Source organism: Tenebrio molitor, chromosome 8, assembly GCF_963966145.1.
Source record: "Tenebrio molitor chromosome 8, icTenMoli1.1, whole genome shotgun sequence".
NCBI classification, from domain to species: domain Eukaryota; kingdom Metazoa; phylum Arthropoda; class Insecta; order Coleoptera; family Tenebrionidae; genus Tenebrio; species Tenebrio molitor.
The window spans coordinates 3,946,034-3,970,775 of NC_091053.1; the positions used below are offsets into that span (position 1 = coordinate 3,946,034).

General features: G+C 37.6%; 1 protein-coding gene and 1 long non-coding RNA gene across 13 annotated transcripts in view; one reads left to right on the forward strand and one right to left on the reverse strand.

The window, feature by feature from the left end:
• Window positions 1-24,742, forward strand: part of unc-13 — a 307,874-nt gene that overhangs the window by 248,345 nt on the left and 34,787 nt on the right. For 2 of the 12 annotated variants that reach the window (XM_069056440.1, XM_069056443.1), the window contains exon 1: window positions 13,232-13,480. The exons of the other annotated variants lie outside the window; for them this stretch is intronic. The gene's annotated coding sequence lies outside the window, so the exon portion shown is untranslated. Of the gene's footprint in view, window positions 1-13,231; window positions 13,481-24,742 lie in introns of those variants that run through there. 12 annotated transcript variants of the gene reach the window in all.
• Window positions 1-24,742, reverse strand: part of LOC138137144 (uncharacterized) — a 145,852-nt gene that overhangs the window by 85,385 nt on the left and 35,725 nt on the right. Inside the window, exon 3 of the long non-coding RNA XR_011161572.1 lies at window positions 4,053-4,094. This is a non-coding gene — a long non-coding RNA (uncharacterized lncRNA). The remainder of the gene's footprint in view (window positions 1-4,052; window positions 4,095-24,742) is intronic.

Below are 24,742 nucleotides of genomic sequence, written 5' to 3' on the forward strand. Positions count from 1 at the left end.
AAAAACTTAAGAAGCATAATTTTTAAGATCAAAATATTACTTTACCTTATGAGAACTGCAAACAAATGTAAAATTATAATTTTATATGGGACGTTCTTAAAAAATAAAAGAAGCAGTTCAATAAATTCTAACTTATCGTTTATTGTCTGCAAAATTCATATTAAAATTTTATCAAAGTTGCATTGAAGAAAGTTTCACTTTTGTGCTTGACGAATAAAGATTTCATTCGAATATATTATTGAAAGATGTGCCAATAAAACTTTTTTCTTCAACTGTAGGTAAAAAAATTCTAATCAAATATTAACTTCTACGTCGTTCTAGGTGATGTTATTTGGAATTGTGTCAATGATTTCTATTAGTTGATTGGCGATAGGTGCGCCAGTTACAAATTCATAACCTCGCAACACACACAAAAACTATTACTTATCCTTCTGTTTACAATGTCGTAAAAATATTTCGTTTGGTAATTTACGAAAATAATGTCCACATCTGGAGGTATTAATTTTTTCAATTTGTCACGTCTAAATATAAATGACATTTGAAGACGTATGAATCAATCTGCGAAATGATTTTCATTGTTCACCGCCATCTGATCTCTCAAATCTATATGTTGCACAAGAACCCGACGTCGCCTACACCGCATCCTGTTACCCACCCAACAGATCATTTTAATGAGACAAGGGGTAAAACGTGCGACCGTTCCCGCCCCTCATCCAACTTCGGCACGTTCTTAATTTCAAAAACAGTCCGCTAATCCTCGACCGGGTTATCGAGATGGGGGCGGAATCAAATTGAATTTTCCCGGTTCGATGAGAGTCGTTAAAGTTTGTCGAAAACTCGGAAAATCGGAAGACGCCACCGAATCTGTCCCGGTTCGAAAATAATCCGGCTTTCTCTTGTATTTTGCGGAATCGATCGGTGGGAATTCGGTCTGGCGGCGGGTAATTGAGTGCAGGAATCACTGTCACAGAGACACATCGGACCAATTAATTATGGCCGGGCTGACTCTCTGTTAACATTTATAAGGTTCAATTACAATCGATTCGAAACAGGTCCGGGGGGTCGGACGGAACGGATGCTCCGGATTGTCGCCCTTTCGTCGAGAAAAGTGGAAAACGAAAAATTTTCAAAAACGCCTCCCCAATTTATTTTCCGCCAATTTAGAACGCGCAACAGACTTATCTGACGGTTTTGCGTACGAACCAACGTTTTTCGCTTCACCTTGATGGAACATTTAAAACTGATGGAAGTTTTATCGGCGCGATCGCCCATTCGAACACGAACAACTCTTCGAATTTGGAGTGCCATGTCAGCTCACGAAACTTCAAATTGTGGATGGGCGAATGTTTTAAAATATCATCACAAAACCCGTGTTTTGTTGGGGATGAGGGTCGGCGCCATAAATAAAAACGCAGAGGTGAAAACATGGAAAATGCGCGGTCAGGAGTAATAAAATATAAAAACTCGTCCATGAACGCCGTCAGCAAGATAATTCCGAACAATATTACCAGATCACCGTAATTGTGGATTTTCGCGTGATTTCATCAAACGCAGTTTGAAAACAACGTTGACGGAAATTATAGTTTCAATAATTCACCGGCGCCAACATGAATGATGAATCGATAAAGTACTGTGATTGATAGATTTTTGCGGAAAAATTTTGAAGAGATTACATTTAGCCAAATTTAATAAGTTTTGAATATTTGTACAAGTCGAGAAATTAATAATCCCTCCGTGACTGCGAAACAACTAAATAAAGGAAATTGAAGGCAGAGAAGTCTGTCGGAATTTGAAAGGTTCGAGCAATAAATTGTCGAGTATTACCTCTTTAACTGAAATTGCGAATCAACAAAACTCCTTTCAAAGGACTAATTAAGTAGCTTTCGTTCAAAACCGGATGGAATGCTTCAGATTAAAACTCAAATAAAAGTGGTCCACTCGCTGCTACATTAAAACTCCGTATTTTACTTTCGTCATAAATTAATTAAAAACAATTTTTGTGACAACGAGATACTGTCGGGATAAAAAAGAAAATTGGTCTCGCGACCCAACAACATAAGCTAAATTGGCCCATTGTTTACGTAAGCACCTTCTATACGCGATCCGTCGGTGGAGTGTTTGGGCTTAACCACCCGAAACCACTCCAACTTCAATATTAGTTCAATAATTTCGGAGTTTTGGACGGATTTCGTTTAAAATCGTAATTGTAGAGTTGATGAACTTGTTCAAACAGTCAACATCGCACAAACATTCGGTGTATTTGTCGACGAAATAATTGCGGAATGGAAGACGAAAATTACTCGTCATCCATCCTATCTGTCAAACCATTATCTCTTGTTTCGCCTCTATTCCGCCGCCTAAACCTGAATGATAACTGAAATTACAATCCTGAAAACCATTCAGACCTGCGTTATTTTCTCTTCATGAAGTAAGAAAAGACTAATCAACTTAATTAAAACTGAAATTACGTGACTGGATAAAACTTGCCTACCTAGGCAAAATAATATGTCATTTGCATCTACCGAATATTTTTAAATTTCTATAATTGAAACTTTTGTGAGGGATGTCCAAGCCGTACAAAAGTTTAAAATTATTCTAATTTTTGAATCATGTTATGAGTAACGCATTTCTGGCTGCATTTAAAGTTCGTCAGGGTTGGAAAGTTATGTGAATGGGTCTGTATTTCTGACAAAACGAATATTGCTTCTTTGTGCCTTGTCTTTGAGCAGTGGTAGTAGACTTAAAGGTGCTTTTTTGCAAAAGTTCTTGGTTTAGATGCTCACGTTTTGTATAACCCTTTGTAAAGTTCTCAGAGCTGCTAAACTATCTTCAAATACGAATTCTAACCCTCACGAGATCTATCCTGACCTGACTTGATCGGATCTTTGACGCAATCCGCGCGTCAAATCCTTCTTCCTTCAACGTTTTAACTTTATCTAGTTCTACTACACTCAATCTTTTACCACTTAGTGAACAAACGTTATGTCGTCATCAACTTTTTTAACTGTTTGGTTTTACAGTTTGGAATTACAGTTAAAATAGGTTTGGATTTAATAGAATTTTAATTTTTTTTTATAGACAACTCGTGTTAGCCTACTTTTTTTTCACGCGTGTGGATTATTCGACTCGCCTACGGCTCGTTTAATAAACTTCCACACTTATGAAAAAAAGTTGCACTTCTAACACACGTTGCCTAAATAACTATTTTAAAATTAGATTTGTTTTATTTCACTAAAGAATTTGCTGTGCCGCGTACCTACTTAGAAATGTTTACAACACTTTTTGCTACATTCCAAGAAAAGTTAAGTAGAATTCGCTAAATGTAAAATGTAGTGCAGATTACGTGTGAATGATACAACGCAACTTGGTCTAGCGAGCCAGCGCGTATCCGGGATCTGAACCCCATTCATTGCACGTGGTACATAACAGAGACTCTCCTGAATGTTAAATCCGGTGAAGATTTAATTTTTTTTTTTTGAAATGATCAAACATCAGATTTGAATAAAACACGAAAACGAGACGTACAGAAGCGCTCTGTGATAAAAAAAATCACCGGCTGCTCCTGGCATTGCTAAAAATAATCGCCTCGAATATTTTTAATATGGAAATTACGAAGCGAGTTCTCCTTTTAATACGAATATTCGTGCTTTCGTTATGAATACTAATTATTGTTTGCCTTGGAGAAACTCGATGCGATCAGTACTCATCGGCATTCTCGTCTCTCCCGGCAAAAAACGGATGTCACATTTCTGGCTGCGCTGTCGTTTATTTAAAGTGGCACTTCTCATCTGTATCACTCTTAATTATTGGCCCCTGCAGGATTGCTGACAAATTGTCGAGACACCTTATTAAATTTAACCTTTGCATCCATCAGGAGCTGGGTCGGTCAAGTGGAAAGTGAAATTCAAACGGACAAATTTTTCTCTTGTGATAAACCGCGAAATTAATTAACTAGAAAAGATTTATAACGTCTGTGCGGTAGGAAGTGCTAAGAATGATGTATAGGGCGTTGCGAAAATGCAGCAAGTGACGGTCCAGAAATTAACACTTACCTGTGTCGTTATCCAGAACGGCAGTCAGTTATTCGGCAACACCTGGAAAAATAACGACTTTTGATTATCTACGAAAAAATCTACAAGTAGTGATATCAGATTTGGCACTCGGAAAAGGAGATTCCAATTTTACGAATTTCCGCACCAACACCGAGTTGAAATTTATGCAAATATAATTTCCAGTTGTTGGAGAACTAAGTTGCAACGATTGCAACATTGTTCCTATTTACGACATCATCATTTTGTCTGTTCTTTATCTCTCCTCTACAGTATACTGGTGCCTAATGGCGTGGCATTAATGGCCGGTCCATAAATCTCAAGACTCGGCACAGACGACGATCACAATACATAATTTTTGTTGGCCACATCGTCGACGTGTCGTGCACCAGGGTGTGGTGCGTGCACCGCTAGCATGTCAACGACAGATCATTCGATAGATTAGCAGGAAGGCTGGAAAATGGTGCAAAACATACACGACAAAAATTATAAAACTCTATTGACACATTAGGCGAGCGGCGACGAAAAAAATTCACAGAGTAAACATCATCTCGCGACACCCTTGTTAAGAGACAGTCATTAGGGCGTGATGGCAGTGGGGCGGAAAGTGCTTCGCCCCACTCAAGATTTTCAACTCGTGGCACATTATTTCGTTCATATTTTATGAAATTTACGACCGGAAGCAGCCCTCTCCGGATAAAAAGACAAAGCCGCTCAATCACATTTTTTCAGCCGGGGCAAAAACAAGACACGTTTCTAATAAACCGACGGGACCTAGTGGCGGGTTTTATTAAAATTTAATAAAAGGAAATGCAAAAGGCCGGATCAAAGCAAACCGCACTCAAAGTGTTCTTTAAGCACGAGGAGGGCGGCGGGTGTGTTTCATTAAAGTTGCTCATAATATGCGACAACAGAGGGAAAGGGGCACGTATTCCGGAAATACCGAGGAGAACTTCCGGAGTACGCGAATGTTTTCGTACAACTTGACCAAACTTTGCACTACTGGTGGGACGAGCGTTAAGAAATCAATTGACACGGACGTCAAAAAGCCAAGATCAATACCACCAAATACCTGGAGATAGCTGGAAAACGTCGCGATAACGAAAGCTGTTACGTCCCCCCAACATTCATCACTCCGTATGACTTCTACTCCACTTTAATCCCCTTACAAGCCTCTCAGACGTAGAAAAAACGCCGCTCTAATTATCCCTTGAGTGTTAATTTTTGGTCGATGGAAAAACTCAGGGACCGACTCTGGAAAGATTAATGTTGGTTCGGAATTGGAGTTCGGGGGTGGGACTTAGAAAATTATCCCTCCAAATATTAAGTGCACCCTCTAAATCACCACTGACGGCTCTAGCCAACTCCCCAAGTGTACAACTGTGCGTGTTCAGCCGAACGATTCAAGTATGCGCAGGCATTATCTCAACATGTTCCAACATGTATTACCCTTTTGTTTCTAATTTACCTTGGAGTAGGTAATTATTCGCGATTATTCCCGTTATAATTGTCGGAGCAAGATACTGTCAGTTAACATTCTCTAGACGAAAATTTACTTCTACTTGCTGTTGGAGATGGAAATTCAATTAAATTCAACAATGAACACGCTAATTGGCTAGTAATTATGACTGAAACACTGTTGAGGTGTGTTTTTAGCAACGATAAACAAAACGGAAACATTGATGATTCTAGTAAATAAGCTGTACGAGTTCTGACCCAGAATTCAATGTATTTTCTTATGGAGGTTCGTTTTGCAATTCAAGGTCATTCAGCTAGTTGCCAATTACTGTTATGAAATCAGTTTTAGCAATTTTCAATGCAATCAATTTTCAATTGATTATTATCCAATAAAAAATAAATACTCGTAGGTACCGTAATTTTCGGAACCTGTGGATTTACTGTCATCTTGAAAATATCACCAATATTTCCCTTTCAGCTTACATCAATTCCCATCCCCTGGAGACCCTCCTGAGTGCTTTCACAGCCGATATTGGTGTTTCCTGCTGCATCAAATGCGCTTTGCACCGCTAACAACTCTAGAGAGAGTCTACGAAAAAATTGCTTTAAAACCATTTTACTCCAAATAATGATTGAGAATTCGATAGAAAGCGCTCGTTGTTCTTGATGCTCGTCTTCGCTATCGGATTAGAAATAATCTTCTTTCCTGTTTACTGAACAAAATACAAAGATTGAGCACACAATTTACAAGTTTGTTGAGTGGAACGTTGGAAGTTCAACAAACAGAAAACTGAATCAGGAATATCTCTCCCGTTTAAAACAATAATAATGAAAGAGCTTACTCTCGTGAGATATGTTCGGATTTGGGTAATAAATAAAATTGAGTTGAAGAGGCTGATGATTCGGAGAGAGATTTTATTTTCAAACTGAAGTTTATAGAGAATTATCAAACAGCCGCAAAGATGCCGTCTCGACGACGTTCAACCTCAGGATTAATATGTCACCTTTCATCGCTGAAGCAACGTCAGAAAACTGGAAATCTCGTGACGTTTATGACAAGAACACTGAAACTGTTAATCCTTGCTGGTTTTATAGTCAAAAGAATTTTCATAACTTGATAAACTATAACATCTACATACAAACGAGACTGACGTGACAATGACAGTTTCCGCTCAACGTCCTTCGTACATTTTATTGTCGAACAAACTGTACAAATACGTGTTTTCATGATGTAATATAAAAATATTTCTTTTCCGAAAATTAAGACGTTTGCATAACAATTAATATTGCCGTATAACGCACCCCAATTTAATACGAACCAAACATGCCAGTCATTAATTAAGAACTGTTTAACAATATTTACAGAAAAAAACTGAACCGACGGACGCAAAAAATGCGAAAGCTCACCTCGAGAGTTAACTTTTTAAGACCTTAAACAACCGCTAATTTCGTTTGTTTAATTTTATTCTCTTTGTTGTGTCGGTTTTAATTAAGGGAAATTAGCGACGACATTTGGTATAAATTAATTAAATACAAAAAATTAATTGGTCCGAGTTGGGTTTGAATTTACGCTATAAACTTTTCAGACGCATTCAACATTCATAATTTAGAAATCTGTCCGTTTCTCGCTCCCTCCTGCGTCCTGTTTTATCTCGTTCGTGCAGCAAATAATAATCATAATGGTAGTAATGGGGGTTTTGTTGTTAAAAGTGTTCAAACAAGTTCAAATTTATGGGTGGAGAAACAAAACAAAAACAGTATGTTATGAAAATGCGATGCGTAAATATTGTTAAATTATACGTACAGTTTCATTTGTTCTTGTAAATTTGCAGTTTTGTCCAGTTTTAACTGGACTCGCATTAGTTCAGTTGGATTAATTTTTGTTATACTTATTTTGTTATGTTATTTATCACATTTCCTGAAGCGTAAGGGAACTGAAACGAGCGCTTCTAGCAAGCTACATCAAACCCTAAGAAGATTAAGAACAATTTACGACTTGACTTTGGTAATATTTCCTCGTGAATTTTTTCGGCAGTTTTATCTGCAAAATACATTTTCCGCTAAATCAAAATACCACTTAACTAATCTAACAAAATCGACTAGCGCTTCTTAGTAACAAACGAATTGTCTGAATTGGTTAATCAGTAAAGACGTATGATTTAATTTACTATTTTGAGAGATAAATAGTAATTTAACTGCTTAGGGCGTTGCGTTGGGAAAAAATCCCAAGGATATTCCCAAACTCTCTCGAAGGAACTTCTAAGTTTTAAATTTTAAAGCAACTTGGAAGCTAGAGGGATAACGTGAACACATTCTTTTTAAAATTCTAAAATGGAACGAACAGAATTTAACTCAAGTATGTATGGTATGAAATAAACTGTTTATAAAAGGCGACTCGGTAACGGCAAGTGTGCTTACTCTGATGCTTTGATTTTGAAAAAGTTTAAACTTTCTTGAACTTATTCTAACAAAAAATAAAAAGAAACTAGTATAAAAGCTACGTGTATACCTCTGGAATACAGAGTCATTTCCTCCCCTGGGTGATAGATGCTACGCCTCGGACATTAAACTTCACCCCCAAGAGGAAATGATACACTTTCCTCCTTGTCATAGAGACAATTATTATTTTTCTCATTCCCTCTAGTAAAAGAACAAAATGCATACAAAGTGATTTTTGTTTAACAGGTTAAAAATGGTGGATGCGCCGGGCAATTTTTTTTTTAACCGGCGTATCCATCATTGTTACAATAAAAACACAATCGTATCCAGAAATTGGAGACGTCTAATGGTACGACTTTTCTTTTTACTTCATAATTCTGTAATTATAAAGTCATATTTCAAAAAGGACACCCAAAGAAAATGAGTAATAAGTTATCAATTACCCAAATGGCGTTGCCAAAAGTTGATACAAAAATAACTGTCAAATGTTTTGTAACTGAAATAAGACTTTCACAAGATAGAGAAAGCGGTTTCACCGAAATTTCCTCCTTTAAAAGCTTCATGAAGGCCTTGTAAAAAGGAAAAATGGTATACTTCGTCCAGCGAGAGATTGGGAGACACACTACAACACTACAACACTACAAAATGCACTAAAATGCATTAATTAGAGCGTAATTTCAGGGCAAAAATGTTACTGCTTGACGGATATATTTCAAATTTTACGTGCGCTACGTATTACTTTCTCTACGTAGAATTGAGTGATTTTTATGTCAACTAATCTCTCGCTGGACAAACTTTACAGGCATCTGTATCAGACTTTAGAGTTAAGAAGTTAGACACAACAGCACAGATCAAAATGAAAGAACAATATCTGTGCCGTGAAAAATTTACAAAAAAATTCGTAATAAGTTTTTAGAACTGTGAACCAGGAAAACAGACAATTTACCAATTGGATGACGTTCTGCCAACAACTGATTATATATAACAGAACTCAGGGCGAATTGTATCACAAACTATCGGATCATGACTTTCTCACTTTACATTCCGAAATTCTTTATATGTATTTTTTATGTTTTCAATTTTGTAATGGAAAAATTGTTGTCTTTATTTTCCGTCCTTTTTATCCAAGCTCTTTTTTTAATTTGAACACAAAAACTGAGCCAATCCCCGAAGTAAAGTTCAATAACTTTTTTAGACACCCTTAGTGAAAACGATAATTTTTCGTACTCACAAGCGGACGAAAACTAATTCTTTCTGACGCACTTTTTCGGACTCTAACCTTGGCGCCATCTGGTGGTCTGTTTAGTAAGTTAACAACGAAACGGACTAAACCGATAATTGTCTTGTCACCATAAAGTATGTAAATAAGTAATTATTGTATTGCAAATAGTAAATTTCTAGTTTTGTAGGTAAGCTGATAACAATAATACTATAAAAAATTGTTAATATATATCTACTAATTATTATCTATTTATCTATTTGAAAGGTAGACACAAAATAAATTTCTAATTTGTGTTTTACTTTGTACTTCGTGCGATCGCCTAAAACATTTAATGTGCACCTCTGTCAAAAAGTACGTTTCGTCCTCGCCTGTTTTCAATCCTCGGCCGGAAAACTCAGACTCGGACGAAAAAGATGCACTTTTTATCCTTGATACACAAATAACTATATAATAAAGCTTTTGATATTTTTCTAATCCTGAGAATTGATATCGGAGTTGCAAGATCTGAAGAAGAAATTGCAACATCCACACCATCATCTGTTTACATTATTTTTGACGCTAATTTCAACAACATTATGTAAACCGAAAACAAAGAAGTTTTCGAGTGGATAGTCGCGAAAGTACGAATCGATTAACCTCCCGGAAGAGGATAAGAAACGTCGTCGACTAAAGCAAGAAAGCGAGATTCGCCCAAAAATGTTGACATTGATCTGAAAAATGCGAAGAGAATCAACGACAGACAGGACGCATGCAGCAAATTGGATTAGAAAGGATCTCTCTTCGAGGATATCAAAGCCACACTCCGAAAATCCAATAATGCAAAACCGCGCGTTCATTTACAAAAAAATCACCACCAATAAAAACAATTCCGTCCGTTTTAAATTTGAGACGTCGCATAAATCTGGAAAGTTAGGCGTGCGAAAAAACTCCAGGTAATATTACAGCGACACACCGGATTTATGGATAATGGAGAAACCAAGTTTTTATTTTTAATAGCGCATTGCTTACCTTAACAAAGTTAAATTAAGTACGACACTAATACCGGCATTATTAAACTCTATCATAATGAACGTGGTAGATTTGACGTGGCCATTAAACTTTTTAATTGAAATGGGTCTTATATTAGGCTAAATTCTTTTTATATGCAAATAATTCATTTACGGACCGATCCCAACTTTCACTTTGTATTTTATGTCGCCGGAAATGTTCCTCACGATTAATTCCAAGATTCTTATTACGCCCTTCAAGCCCGACACTTGTTTGCCTCCTCCGCAAGTTCCGGTTGCATTTAGGTCAATGCTGGTTCCAGAATACGTCGATATTCCATCCAATAACTTTAAAAATAATTAAATTGGCTAGCAAATCCGATTTGTTCACCCCATTCTCGAACAGCCAATCCGCACCATAATTGTGAGTTATTGTTTTAACCTTCAAACACCCTTAAAAACCTCGTTAAACGAGACCCCCTGAATAGGCGACATTGCCACACAACCTGGAGTTGTCAACTGTATTGGGATCGTTAAAGCGGGAATTTTTCAGCCTCCTTCGTGGCGAATGAGGGATTTTCGTTGCTATTAACTCGACTCTGCAACTGTTCCCTCTATGATTAATAACATACGAACCTCTAAAGGTCTTCTGTGAATTCCATTAAGCAGGAATTTGTAATGGCGCAGGTCATGCCTGAATGTATACGCTGTTAATAATTACGTTGTGAATGGATTTCAGGTACCGGAATATTTAAATGAAGCTCTTGAAACTGCACCTCGCAAAATTCCGACGCTGATGAAATAATTTTGTAATCGGTGACGCCTCACCGCCCAAAGCTGAGTCCAATCGAATAGACGTGGAGGTGCGATCCGTATCGCCTCCACCGATCTTTCCACACCCGCTCCACCGTTACTGGTGTCACTGTGTCTCATAAAGCATTCTGATATCGTTAGCAATGAAATTTTTAAGACTCATAAAACAAGCATCACGCCGATGTCTACATCCCCGACATCAAGGCATTGTTCTGGGGAAATGTTTGTTTTTCTGCGCTTGATTACACCAGTCCCGGTCGACATTTTGCAATAAGAGTCCACTGATATAATTGCCACGTGTCTATTTTCACCATCCTGGCCACTCCGGTTACTAAAGCTCCTCCAAGGACGTGTGAGCGTAATCACGTTGTCGAATCTATCTTGAATATTTTTTGATCGTTTTGTCGGTGGAATTGTCAAATTTAATCGTTGCGAGAGGCGTGCCGACTGTTGAACAGCTCATTAAATCGTCGATGTGGCAGCGAATGCCGTTTGGTTCGAATTTGCATGGTGCACCCTCTTGCATTTAATATTAATTGGCGGATGCGACTCTTTAAACTCGGTCAAAGAGATCGATATCGGTTGGAATGCAAAACTATGCTAATTAGCTGCCGTGTATGATCGAGCAATCGCAATTAGAAAATTTTCTCGTCTCTGTTTACCTATTTGGAACTTGTGAACTATCGATTTGAGGTGTAACATGAAAAGAGTTTAAAACTTGCAAATTCGCGCTTTGGGAAAGAATTTTAACGTTCCACCCTGCGAGCGGCCGCTATTTAAATTCCCGTTCATAAATTCCCCACTTCCGGTGAAACCGAAAGTACTGATTTATCGCCTCTCGTCATACAACTTGTGATTTTTCTTGCTCAAACGGCGAGGCCGTTTTCCCGATCCCGAACCAATTAAAATTACCCACGTAAAATCAAGAAGAATTTAATAAAAGCGAGTCTCGGATGCCGAACCGATTTATTGTTCTTCGAGCTAATCAATCAAAGTTCCTCCTGGCTGCACATCGATCCGACCGTTATGAAATGTGTAACATGCAATATGTAAAGGCTCCACAATTTAACACGTTTGAGCACACACGAAGGGATAGGTGTCTAATATTTACTCTGAAATGGCGCGTAATTGATTTATGTGCCGAGTCAGGGAAACAACCGAAGAGATTTGAATTCCTCCAGTGGATTTTATTTACGTCCGACGGTTATTTATTTAGCAAAATAAACGCCTTTTCTTTCGCCCCTCGGACAAGAAACGACGAAATTTGTTTCAAGAAACAGAGGGCCTGATAAAATCAGGTGATCAATTGCGTTCAAAGGACCCACCTTTGAACGGCTTAATTCGGGCTAACTGACTTAGAAAATAAGACGTTCAAAAGAAAAAGGACACGTCAGAAAGAGCAATCGTGAGTGTACAGTCTATGACACAAGTTATGATCGCGTATCTGCAGCCGAAACAAAATAAAAATTACATTTCGGATGCCGAGGGTAGTTTCGCTCTGTTCCGCAGGAATAAATATTACAACATGCAGGATCTACGGAAGATAATAAATACATCTCTCAAAACATAACATAACGCGATGCTGGTTTCATATTGTTTGCAGTTAACTCGCCTGCAATAAGCTTTATTCGAACATTTTGCCAGAAAGTTGCCCCCATCACGCCAACACGCCAATGTCAGATGTATTGCTGGTTGCATAGCTTCGTTAAAAATAAATCACTTCAGAGTCAAATATTTACCTTGGGCTATCATCAAAATTGGTAAATCCTATAGGTTGGCGTGTTCGAGGGTAACCGATAATGGTGTAATTATCATAACAACCCTGGTGTACTAAACATATTACGACAAATGATAGTGTGGTTCTGTAAATTACGAGTATTGACCAAATAGACAAGAATCGATTGATAGTCAAACAACCGTCAATTTCTAAATGTATTTCCCTGGTGAAAATAACAATAATAAAAATTAATGCCGCAATAAAGCGCCGTGACGGGCCCCACCAAACGAGACCGTGTCCCATTATCCTAAACGCAAACAAAAAATATATTATCCTTCTTTCCGTATTTTCTTCGTTTAATCAATTTAACAAACTCACCGCCACATGCGGCCAACATTAATTAAGCTGTACAAAGGATCGAGAACAGGCGTTTTGTGAGCAAGTATCGGATTTTACTCGCCGACAAAAAACCCCAACTCGACACTCTAGTTTCGTGTTTTCAAAGTAAAGTTTCAGTTTAGAGTTCAGCGTAACGGTGGATTCTTATCCTCTCACCTCTGGCCAAAGATTATCCTTTGGATGTCCACGTGAGATCTCGACGAACCGTAAAGCTGACTGGTCCTCGGTGTTAAGTCCACTTAACACGGTCGACCTTTTATTTTTCTTCTTTTTTTTTTATTTGGTCAGTTTGGAGTTGCGTTGTTAAGGGTGTGTTTTATCGTTGTAGGTTTTTCGTCGGTCGGGGACTCAACTGGAAGGGCAGAATCCAGCGATGTCGGTGAATTGAGATTTATAGGTGGGTCTCGCGACTCTTATTTGGACAATTTCTTTTGTCTTGTTGAAAAATTTCAGATGTAAATTCGATTGTGGCGACCTTCCCGTTAAAATCCGCCGGTTTCGATCACTCAGAAATAGACCGAAATAGCGCTAAATAACGACAATTTATCAATGACCCCGAACGTCGATATTTGTCACACAAAATTGAAACGCATTAGCCGAATAAATTGATTAAGCCTGTTTCTAAAATGACACAGACTAGTCCAAATCCGAATGATTGATGGCACTTCCGAAATTCGGTTCGCATTTTTGCAGAAACTGAATATCTTGTCGCATCATCCCAAACGAGATCAATGGACTCCCTATCTGCTCCCGGACCGGGCTCGGGGGGCAATTTGAGAATGATAAATACAACCGGCAAAGCAGTCTACTGATGTATTAGCTTCGTGCAAGTTTGCAGCGTTAGCAAAATTGCCTGTACAGTACCGGATTATAATAATTACACGTGGCAGTGTCCTGTGCACCCCGTATCGATTACCATGTTAACGAAAACAAACAACTATGAAACTTTATTAGGTGCGATGTGTAGGTTAACATTAATTACCTATTACAACGACATCGTGCTCTACAGCAAACACGTCGCTGTCCCAACGGTAATGTCGGTATAGCAATACATAACAGAAAAAATATCAGTAAGTGTGCGATATATCCTAATTATTCAACATATTTCACACAAGCGAATGAGTAATGACTTGCTTGACCCCATGTCGTGCGGTAAGAAATATTTTCCGCACGCCGACTGATGACGTTAATAAACGGAAAACTAAAGAAAATCAAACAATCTAATTGATTTTGGACGGGTGATTTTTCAGACCCGAGCTAAAATAATGATTAACGCTACCACTTCTGTTTCTGAAGGTAGAGTCTAAAAATTTCATACTCTCTTTCGCAGACTTTCTTTCGCACAAAGGAAAATCTATATTTTACTTGTTATGTATTTGCCAGTGCTATGATTTTAAAACAATCAAGTAATCAGCACCTGTATTGACTTTTTATTCAAATAAAAACATCGAGTCGTAATAAAATTTAGTATGCATCATGTGGGATACTACATTATTATAATAGGTGTTCATTTAATATTCTGGTAGCATCACCTATGGAAATCTTTCATTTTGAAAAATGGATGTCACAGCATTAAAATATGACATAACCTCACTATAAAACAATAGCATGACACGAATTATGATAAAAAAGTAACACAATTACAATTCACGCACAAATTAATCAATTTATTAAATGAGATGCTGGAAATGTCTACCTTCTTCTTTTCGTAACAATATGTGGCACGTTCCTACTTTCCTACACAAGGTTCACTCTGTTGCGTTGCGATAATTGACGTATTGAAGTGTGGGGAGCATTTTGCATTATTTCTCTTGGCTGCAGCAGTGCGTTTTAGCGGCCGACCCCTGTGGTTCTTCTTCGGTAAACGCCTCCAGTTTCACGAAACAACTTTACACACCGGCTCAGGTTGTCTTCGAAGGTTTTCCGGTCAACAATAACATTCGGAAATTCGGCGATAAACTCTTCTAAGCAGTTTTGTACGGAATAGATCCATGAACCATTCACTTTCAAATCATTGCGAAAATAACTTTCAATCAAACACCTTTTATGATCTAACGTGAACACCAGCAAACTAGCAAACAGTAAACGTAAACCTCTCTGAACGCAAATGTCAAAATATGACAGTTCTACTCTAATTTTACTAATCGGAAGTTCAAACGACGACATGCCTTAACAAAAACAAAATATTTCCATAGGTAATGCTACCAGAATATTAAATGAACACCCGATAGAACCTACGTGAGCTAGAGCCTCGTTGTGTAAACTTCACGAGCGTTCGATAAAAATGACTATATCCCACTTGTTACGTAAACATCTTCCTACAACCACATGAGACAGGGATCTATTTCACACACGTAACTAGGCGGGAAAATTGTCAATTTTACACATTCAATGAAAGCCGTACGGTATTATGTATATCACACTAGTGCGACATGACATTGCTCAGTTGGGTTGATTCCTAAACTTAACTTTATGTTTAAAATATTTTTCGTGTTCGTTTCCCGAGATACATAACATAAAAAGTGGTATGTAAATAATTATATAAACTTTTCTGTTTATATACATATCTAACTTGGCATCTGTCAAAGATGAAACGGAAAACGTTATTCAATATTCTTGCGCTGACACTTTTCAGGTATTCGACCTGTTTTGCAACACTCGGCTACCTCGTGCTTCAAATTACAGCCTCATACCTGAAAAGTAATCTGACAGCGCTACTCATTTGAAAATAGCTATTCACAGTTTTTACAATAAACCTGTCATTCGTAATAAATGTCAAATATCACAAGAATGTAACTAATAACTAGTGCTTTGTACATTCCATACTCGTTCTGTAAACTATTATTGTAAAACAAAGACAGTTTGTTAAAACAGCCTTTTCGACACCGTACAAATACGTAAATGTTTGGAATTTTTCTCTGAAAATATTCACGATCGGCACGATTTGCAAGTAAAATACGTGGGTGAGGTTGGTGTTCTTTAAATTTTAAATGCAAGAACCATAAACTTGGCTTAAATCATGTGACATAATGTTGGTGTTATTTCTCCTACCGAAGGAGATATGGAATCTCCGGATTCATAAATTTAAAATGGGATTATCGTAATACTGTGCATGCAGCTCCAACGCTCTGCATTTACTTTAACCCCGCCATTGCCTTGTAGGGGCGGATTATGATCGAATCCGTTGCTTCTAATTTGTCGTGCAACAAATTCCGACCACAAAATGCCACTTTTCTCGTATTGTCCTGGAGTAGTCCTGTGATTGCAACCCTATCACTGGCGGCGCTTAATTATTAATTGTTCCCTCGTTTTTCTTTTATGTAAGCGAAACAAAGGACGCTTTCATATCACGGCACAATTTTTCAGCCGCAAAAATACAGCTGGGAACAATTACATTCAATTTCCGCGTCTCCTCGTGCGTTATTAATGAAAAATAATGTTGTTAAAACCCAGACGGGATTCGTTGAGTCGAATGGTTTCGTAGAAAATTTGAATCCAGCCGGAGTAGACTTCGTGTCTATGTCTGAAAGGGGGTAGTTATGTGGAAGAGGCGATGCAAGTGAAGTTTTACTACGGGGAATGTGGTATTTGTATCTGTTCGGGAGCTGTTCGGGGTATTAACATGAGAAATCAATTAAACTGGTGCAGTTGTAGTGGACAGATAATCGAAACGCAAATACGAGGAGAGTGGTTTTGTGTCCGGTACTAATTGTTGTTCGACGAACGGTTTGTTTTAATAGAATTTTGTAAAAATTTATTAATCGTGTTATTCATGTGGGGCCGAAATAATTTCCCACGCGTCAAAATCGCAATTATTTTCGAGCACTTTCCAGTGAAAAGTGTAATTAATAATCCGACGTTATTACGCAGACATGAGTACATAATAATGCACAACAACTGATTCCGATTGAATGCCAAATTTATTGCCAAACACATTTTTAAAAACAAATGGAAAGCTTCTTGTTGAGCCATTAAAGCTCGTTCGTCAAATTTCCAAAAGCTGTTTTGAAACCAGCACTAATTGAATTTTTACCCTGGGATCTTCCAGTTGACACAGACACGATTTTCACCCCGTCCATCCATCCATCCATTAAAAAAAATACCTCCTTTTGAAACTCATCCCTCTTTCCCGCACAAACAAACCCCCACTTTATCGTTTACAAAATTGATGAGACTCTTTTGTATTTTTAGCTCCGGTTAGAGCAAAGCTGGTCACACTTGAAACTCGGCTGGAGTTGTGCAGAGTTCACATGATGAATAACTAGTTAATCGGTGCGGAAAGCAGCTTTGCTATTTTCAGTTGCTAAAGCACCACTTGACCAAAAAACCAAAAAACGAATGTTGCTAAAGTGAAACCTTTGTGTTACCGACACCAAAAGGAGGAAACGTTTTGGTCCGTAACAGGCGAATGTCCGTGCTTCCTAACAAGTGAAAACTAATACATTTTTTATCAGTTACTTTTGTTTGAAAAATTAGTCTTCATAATTATGGATATTTAAAAAAAATTACAGAATGAATGCATGCTTGTTCGATATTCAATAAAAGAATGATATCAATTCCACACCCAGTGATAGAATGTATTGGAACTCACGACTGTCGGCCAATCACATCCCTCGTATTTTCATTCTACCACCGGCAATCGGATGCGTTTATAAACAATAAGTCGCGCATCGCGTAGCAACTGCTGAATGAGGCACAATTTTAATTATCCAGATATGTATTAAAAATCAAATTAAATTCAATTTTCAAAGATTGTTTTTTTTTGGTATAGTCTTCAACTCGCATGTATTGGCTATTATTCACTCGAACGATTCCACCACTCGCCTACGGCTCATGTAGGATTTTTTATCCTCTTGAATAATAATTAATAACCATCATTATACCCTCGTTGAAGAATGTACTATTCATTTATATACCATATTTTTTTTTAATCTGACATTGTTTTGGTTTTGTTATATCTTGGTCTGTTTTCTTTATCATGCACACATTTTGGATATGTCAAACCACTATTCGTGGATTGCTCCGAAAAATAAATTTTAAATAAAAAATTAAGCATCAAATTGATTTATGTTTTTTTTTCTTTCTCATTTGCTTTTCTCTTTTCCCGCTTTACTTCCTCATCTTCTCGTAGAACATGTCTTCTGTTGTTTTTTCCAATATTTTTTGAAGAAACTATTTCTCTCTCACCTCCTTCCTCCATCTTTTCCGTTTACAGATTCGCTCACGGTGTCTACTTTTCTTATACAGGATGCGTCCTAAAAAATGCCGCAAGCCATATCTTCGTTATTTATGGCTCGATTTAAATAAAACAAAAAACGGAATAAATCATTTTAAAAACACTATAGGCACGATGTAGATTTTTTTTTCAAAAAGTCATTCAAGGTCAGATGATAATCAACTTTGTTTTTTCAAATAGATTGGTATATTTTTTTATTCTGATTTTGAAAGAGATTACTTTTCTGAATCCAACGGTATGCCACATGTTAGAATAAATAAATAAATAAAATAGCATTATTGGAAATGTTTTGTTCGAAAAAAACCAAGTATACTATGGAAAACAATCCTAAACGCAATATTTATTACACGTTCTATCATATTGTTTTTTTTATCTTTAGAAAGTATTGTTATTGCGTTTAGGATTGTTTTCCATAGTATATCTGATTTTTTTCAAGAAAAAATTTCCAATACTGCTATTTTATTTATTTATTTTCGCGGTTACTGTTAAATGCATTCTAACATGTGGCATATCGTTGGATTCAGAAAAATAATCTCTTTCAAAATCGGAATAAAAAATTATACTAAGCTATTTGAAAAAAAAAGTTGACATTCATCTGACCTTGAAAAAAAAAATTGAAAAAAAATAGTCTATATTGTGCTTATAGTGTTTTTAAATTAATTTCTTACAGCTTTTGTTTTATTTAAATCGAGCCATAAATAACGGAGATATGGCTTGCGGCGTTTTTTAGGACGCACCCTGTATATTACCTTTTGACGTTTCTTCTTGATTTTTTCTGTTTATTTTTTCAGTTGTTAATTCTATCTTTTTATTGACTCCTTAATTTTTGCCATTCTTTCCTATTTCACTCTTATCTTTTTTATTCAGCCCTTTCATCCTACTTTTATTTCTTGTTACCTTTACTTATCATCTAACTTTCTGTTAAATGTATGTTTCATGTTTGTTTTTTATTTCTCGTATTTACTGCTCTTCATTCTCTCAAAGCTCAAAACCTAATTTCCTAAACGTTTTCCCTATTATTATCGGTACAAATTGTCCTTAACTTCTTCTTGGATCCACCTGAAATCCAGGATTTCCGAAAACAATTTGTCAGTACGTTTGCAGAAACATGTTGCCATGCTGTCAGTGTCAATGGTCAATGGTAATGGCGTTCACTTTAATGAATATTTTTTGATCAAGTGTTCATTTTTGGGTATTTTGTCAGCATTCCATTTTAAATCTCTGAACGATTCGCTCGTCATCTATCTAGTTGAAAAAACAGCAAGTTTATGTTTAATGTTTCCCAACTGAAAATGCGAATTCGCTGTTGGGCTGCCCATAATTATAACAAAGTTGTTTCATCCTTACGCTTCCTTCTGTCGAATTCATTCATAATATCGGTATTTTCTATTAAGTTTCCGTAAAAGTGGAAAACTCTCTCCTTTCACTCGGAAGCTTGAAAGTTTTTTCACTTTTACTTCTCTTGCAACTATCTTTGCCCTTTCTTGGATCCTTGGCCTCTAAATGGCAATGTTGTGGATCAAACATGACATTGGCCATACAAATTTTTCAAAATACATAGTAGGAACTTTTCTCACGCTACTGTTTTATAGTACATATTTTACTTCAAAATTTTCTTTTAAAATTATTTCTTTCCGATGACTTGATTTACTCACACAGGAAATTATTTACCTTCGAATTCTATAAAATAAAATAAATAGTGGCAATTCAGCAAGACTAACTAATAAAATTCGACAGAATCAATCTTATTCATCCCTTTACCCTTAAAATAGAAGATATAGATTGCCCGTAGATTATAATAAATCTTACTGTAAAAGTGTCTAATCCATGCTTAGTAATAGATATTTTATGTATTTTAATCTCATTAATCTTACGTAGGATTGCGGCACCTCCTTTTCTCTTGCCCCTGGTAGATGTACAACCTGTCCAATGGACAATTTGACATAATTCACAGATGTTTTAGTGTCCGTACAATTTCTTTTCACTTGGTACATAACAGATCCGATAAGAAAAACTGTCTATACGGGAGAAATGTCTGCAACAGGGATCACGTCCGTAACGAGACGTTTCAGTGTGGCACTAGAGAAAGACGCAACCAGCAATACACCCAGAAAATGCCATTCAAACTGACACGGGCTGTACACCGGGACTCGTTCCGCTCCGTTCGTTTTTCCGAATGGGATATGCGGCCCAGATTTTTAAGATAAACACGCAATTTTTTGTGCCCCAACAGACAATAAATACGGAAGGACGTTGATGTTGACGCGAACGGCGTGTAACAAATCGTCGAGAATGGACGAGCTGTCGCAGCATAGTCAAATTCAGCCCGGGCCCTCTGTAAGCACATTTGCTCTCATATATAATTCATAATCTAGTTATCGACCGGAGCACGCCGCCCGGAAATAATACCGGTACACTCCGGTGGAGTAATTACATAGACACGGCCGCTGCACACATCCACGTCGATTTTGGGCGGTTTTCGTCGGCCAAATCGCTTATTTTAAGTGAAATGGCGACGAGTACAGATGATCAAGTCGTGATTAGGATTAGGGACAAGTGGTGATGTGCTGCCCGTCATCGATCAATTTGAATGTCACCGTTAAAAATACAACGAGTGGGTTAATGTGATTTCTATTTTCGGTGGCGAGATTACATCGGATGGCATTCATTCATATTGAAAATCGGTGATTGTTAATCGCATCATGTGTTGTGTTCTATTATCTGTTAATGCTCGATCTGAACTGAAACCGATAAAATGTTGCAAAAGAGAACGCCTTCACGATTACAATAAACAACCCAGAAATGTCACCAGTTTTGTTAAACGCTGAAATAAAAAAATACAACGCGGGAAATGAGTTCTCTTAATGATCCCTTAAATACTGTGCCCGAGGCACAAATTGCCCGACGCATTCAGCCATGTAAATGTCATTTCTGGCAATAAAACGTCGAGAAATAAAACGAAATCGATACATCTCGGCCGGGCAAATTCTCAAATTCCCCCAAGTACGCCACGAAAAAATTCCTTCCTGTATCACCACCTGGATCAGCTCCTCCGATCCGAACTTAACTCCGGCCCGAACTTCTCCAACTTTAAAATTAGTCGAGTCCTTAAACATCAGCGGTTGAATTCATAATAAGGAACCGCTGTTACCAACGAACGAGGATGAGACCGTGTCAACCGTCACCGAGTCCTGTACGAGCTCCGGGGGCGTTTTTCATATCGATTCTCGGTCGGTTTATGACAATTGGTTTTCGTCTTTTTCCGAACGGTTTATCGGGCTTTTGAATAAATTAATTTCGGCGCGTCGCACCCAAAATAGCTGCTGTCAAGCTTTCGGAGCGGAACTAATGGAAAATGCGAAATAATCCCAATTTGGCAGGGCGGCACAAACGACCGGAGTGATGCTGAAGGAAATATAAATTTTCGAACCGGCCGACCCTAATCACTACAGATTTTACAAAACGACGACGTAAACATGCCGAAAGCACCATCGAACCATCAGAATTAAAAACACAACCGGAGATGTAATTTCGTGTCGCCAGTCCTGCTCCTTGCTCTCTATCTAATTTGTCCTTATCTCTTTCACATTATTTTTTTTGCCAACTCGCCGTTTCAGTTTTGACATTTCGAAACGAAACCTTTGCTTGTTTGGGTCATTTTGGAAAATCGGTCGCCGATCAAAGTACTAATTCCATTTCTACAAATCGTACACGTAAAACTTTATAATGGATTACACCTGTGAGGGTTGAAATGAGGGTCACATTGAAAAGCCGTATCAAATCAATATTTCACTTCGTTCTTATTTTGGCCCCGGCTTTTTTCATAATTGATTCGATATCGATGTTCGAGTGAATCGACGCGGAATTAGAAAACTGTACGGAAATCTTCGTAACCAGCGTTTCCCAGACGCCGAGAAAATTTCACTTTTCGATATTTTTCGAGGGCGGATTTTTAATCAACGCGCAACAGGTGCTGATAAATTAGATTCACTTTCGATTTTCTTACCAGGTTTTCTTAACGACCGCCTGTCAAAACATGCAGCTCCGACATACAGAGTGTCTATAAATGAATATGGGATCCTGGTAGGCGTTGAAAGTTGACAGAAATCGAGTAGTGTTAGTATGATCTACGATATGCAACCCTCAGAACAAATTGGTTTTACTAGTTGCCTGCTTGACAAAATAGGTTCTTTAAAAAGAAAATGAAATGAAATTAAAATAACGAAGTGCATTATAGGTGTGAACACTCTCAAAAAATCACTTGAAAATAGTATATTATATATTGAGGGAGAGAAATGCATGATTTTTCCTAAGGTGCAGTTTGTAGTCAGAGGGCGAAGCCCGAGGGAAAAATGAGCATTCTCTCCAGAAGTATATATACTATTTTTTTCACGGTAGGGAGTAGAAACAGCACAAAAATCTCAAATTTTAAGAATAAAAAAATGATGACAAATGAGTTGTCATCTTTCGATGAATTTAATGGAATTAGTAGTTGCCTTGACAACACAATTAGATTTTTGTCACAACAGTCAAAAAAAAATGAAAACTCCCATTAGATTTTTGTCACAACTGTCAAAAAAATGAAAATGCTCTACTTCTGTCACGATGTTGACATCCGAAAAGTTGATTTCTACTCCCGATCGTGAAAAAAAACTTTTTTTTTGAAGAATAAACAGACGAGGAACGCAAGAAACAACAAAGCAGAACTTCGAAAGCGGAAATGAGGTTAAGTTGACTTCCTGTTGACAGCTTGTGAATATTCGACAGTTTGCGATTAGTATTTCATGAATTTAAACGAGATTCCAGATACATATGCGATCCTACATTCTTTAATAGACAGTCTGTATATTCCTCGGGGAATTTTGAATAAAACAGACAGACGTTCGTGGCGTCTCTTAGTTTTGGGTCAACATTTTTACTTAACGAGTACGTGTAATGTCCTGGTGGAAAATTTACACGGGACTTTAATAAACGCAAGCAATAAACCCGCATCGCACTCTCTTAAAATTCATTTAGAGAAATAGAAACGTGACAGAACAAAGCAATTTTCGCAACTCGGTTGGAGCCAACTCGTATATGCTGACACTCGTACCAACAGTCTTGGAACAGACATTTTGTCCGCCATCTAGTGCTGTACACCATCCACTTTAAAACTTTTAGAAATTATACAAATTCTTTCGTGTGTGGTACTTGAGCCGTTCTAACTTACGGCGGTCGCATAAACCCCCCCTTGAATAAAACATACAAGGCTTGAAGATCATAAAACGAATCCAGCTTTTTATAGTTTTTGTGTTAAAAACGGTGTTAAATTTTGATGAAATTCACCTTCAGGTTAGACAAGAGACTGGATGCAAACAGTGTAACTTTGGAATATTCTCCTGGAGGGTCGTTTAAAGCCCTTGTTACAAGACAATGGATATGAATGGTAAAAGAAGCTCTCCTGGGAAATCCTCCATCGGTTACCGAGTTGCACCGGCTTCTTACTCTTGTCCTAAAAACAATCCAAGTTCTCAAACTAATAGATTGGAGTTTTTGCGGCGAGTCTTTCAAGGGTTTTTCTTCTTGTCGCGCTTGCAGGAAAAGCTCGTGTTCTCCGCTAAGAGCTTTCCTATGTGTAACGCGCCCGCAACACTCGAATCGACAGGCTGAAGTTTCACCGCAAATTTTCAGCAATGCCAATCAATCAAAATAATGCATGATAACGGACATTATTTCCAGGGGGACTCGAGTTATTACCGATAATACGAGATTAAACGGCTCGTCCCGTCGGAGGTTTTGTATCGATAATGCGACGCCTCGCAGATTTTTACTGTTCGAACAGGTCGTAAAAGTGGCAGATAACGCAAGTCATAAAATTAACCCACAAGTGGAAGAATCGCTGATAAGGAGAAAATCCTCAGGGGCGCCGGAACTTTCGATTAACTTCCGACGTGCAAATTAAAAATAAAAAACGAAACGGCTTTATTTCCAAAGTTTAGTTTTTTTTAAATAGCGGAATAAATTTTTATCGGTCAGGTTGGAGCGATAAATCACCCTGCTTTATGAGGTTATTCTTTGGATAAGAACAACCTCAAACAGGAGGAACGAGAACATTTTCTGCGGTGCCAGTTAAATATTTTATTAGCTCTGAATTGCACCGAATTGGCTGGAACGATACGCAGAAAGTTTAATTCTGCTTCTTTGAGATGAGAAAGGATGAAATCTGCGACTTCGCCGCGACCATTATCAGATTCTTGTCGTTTGACTTCGTTGTTTGTTTGACGGTTCTTGTTCTGTTTGCTTTAAAAAACATGTGGGCTGTACGTAACAAGTTTGGTTTTCTTTCGCCCGCATTTGTACGGTTAATTGGCAACACTGTTTGGAGTACAAGTAACTTTTTTAATTGGAAGTTGTGAATGTTTTCTGAACGCACGAGTTAAGCAG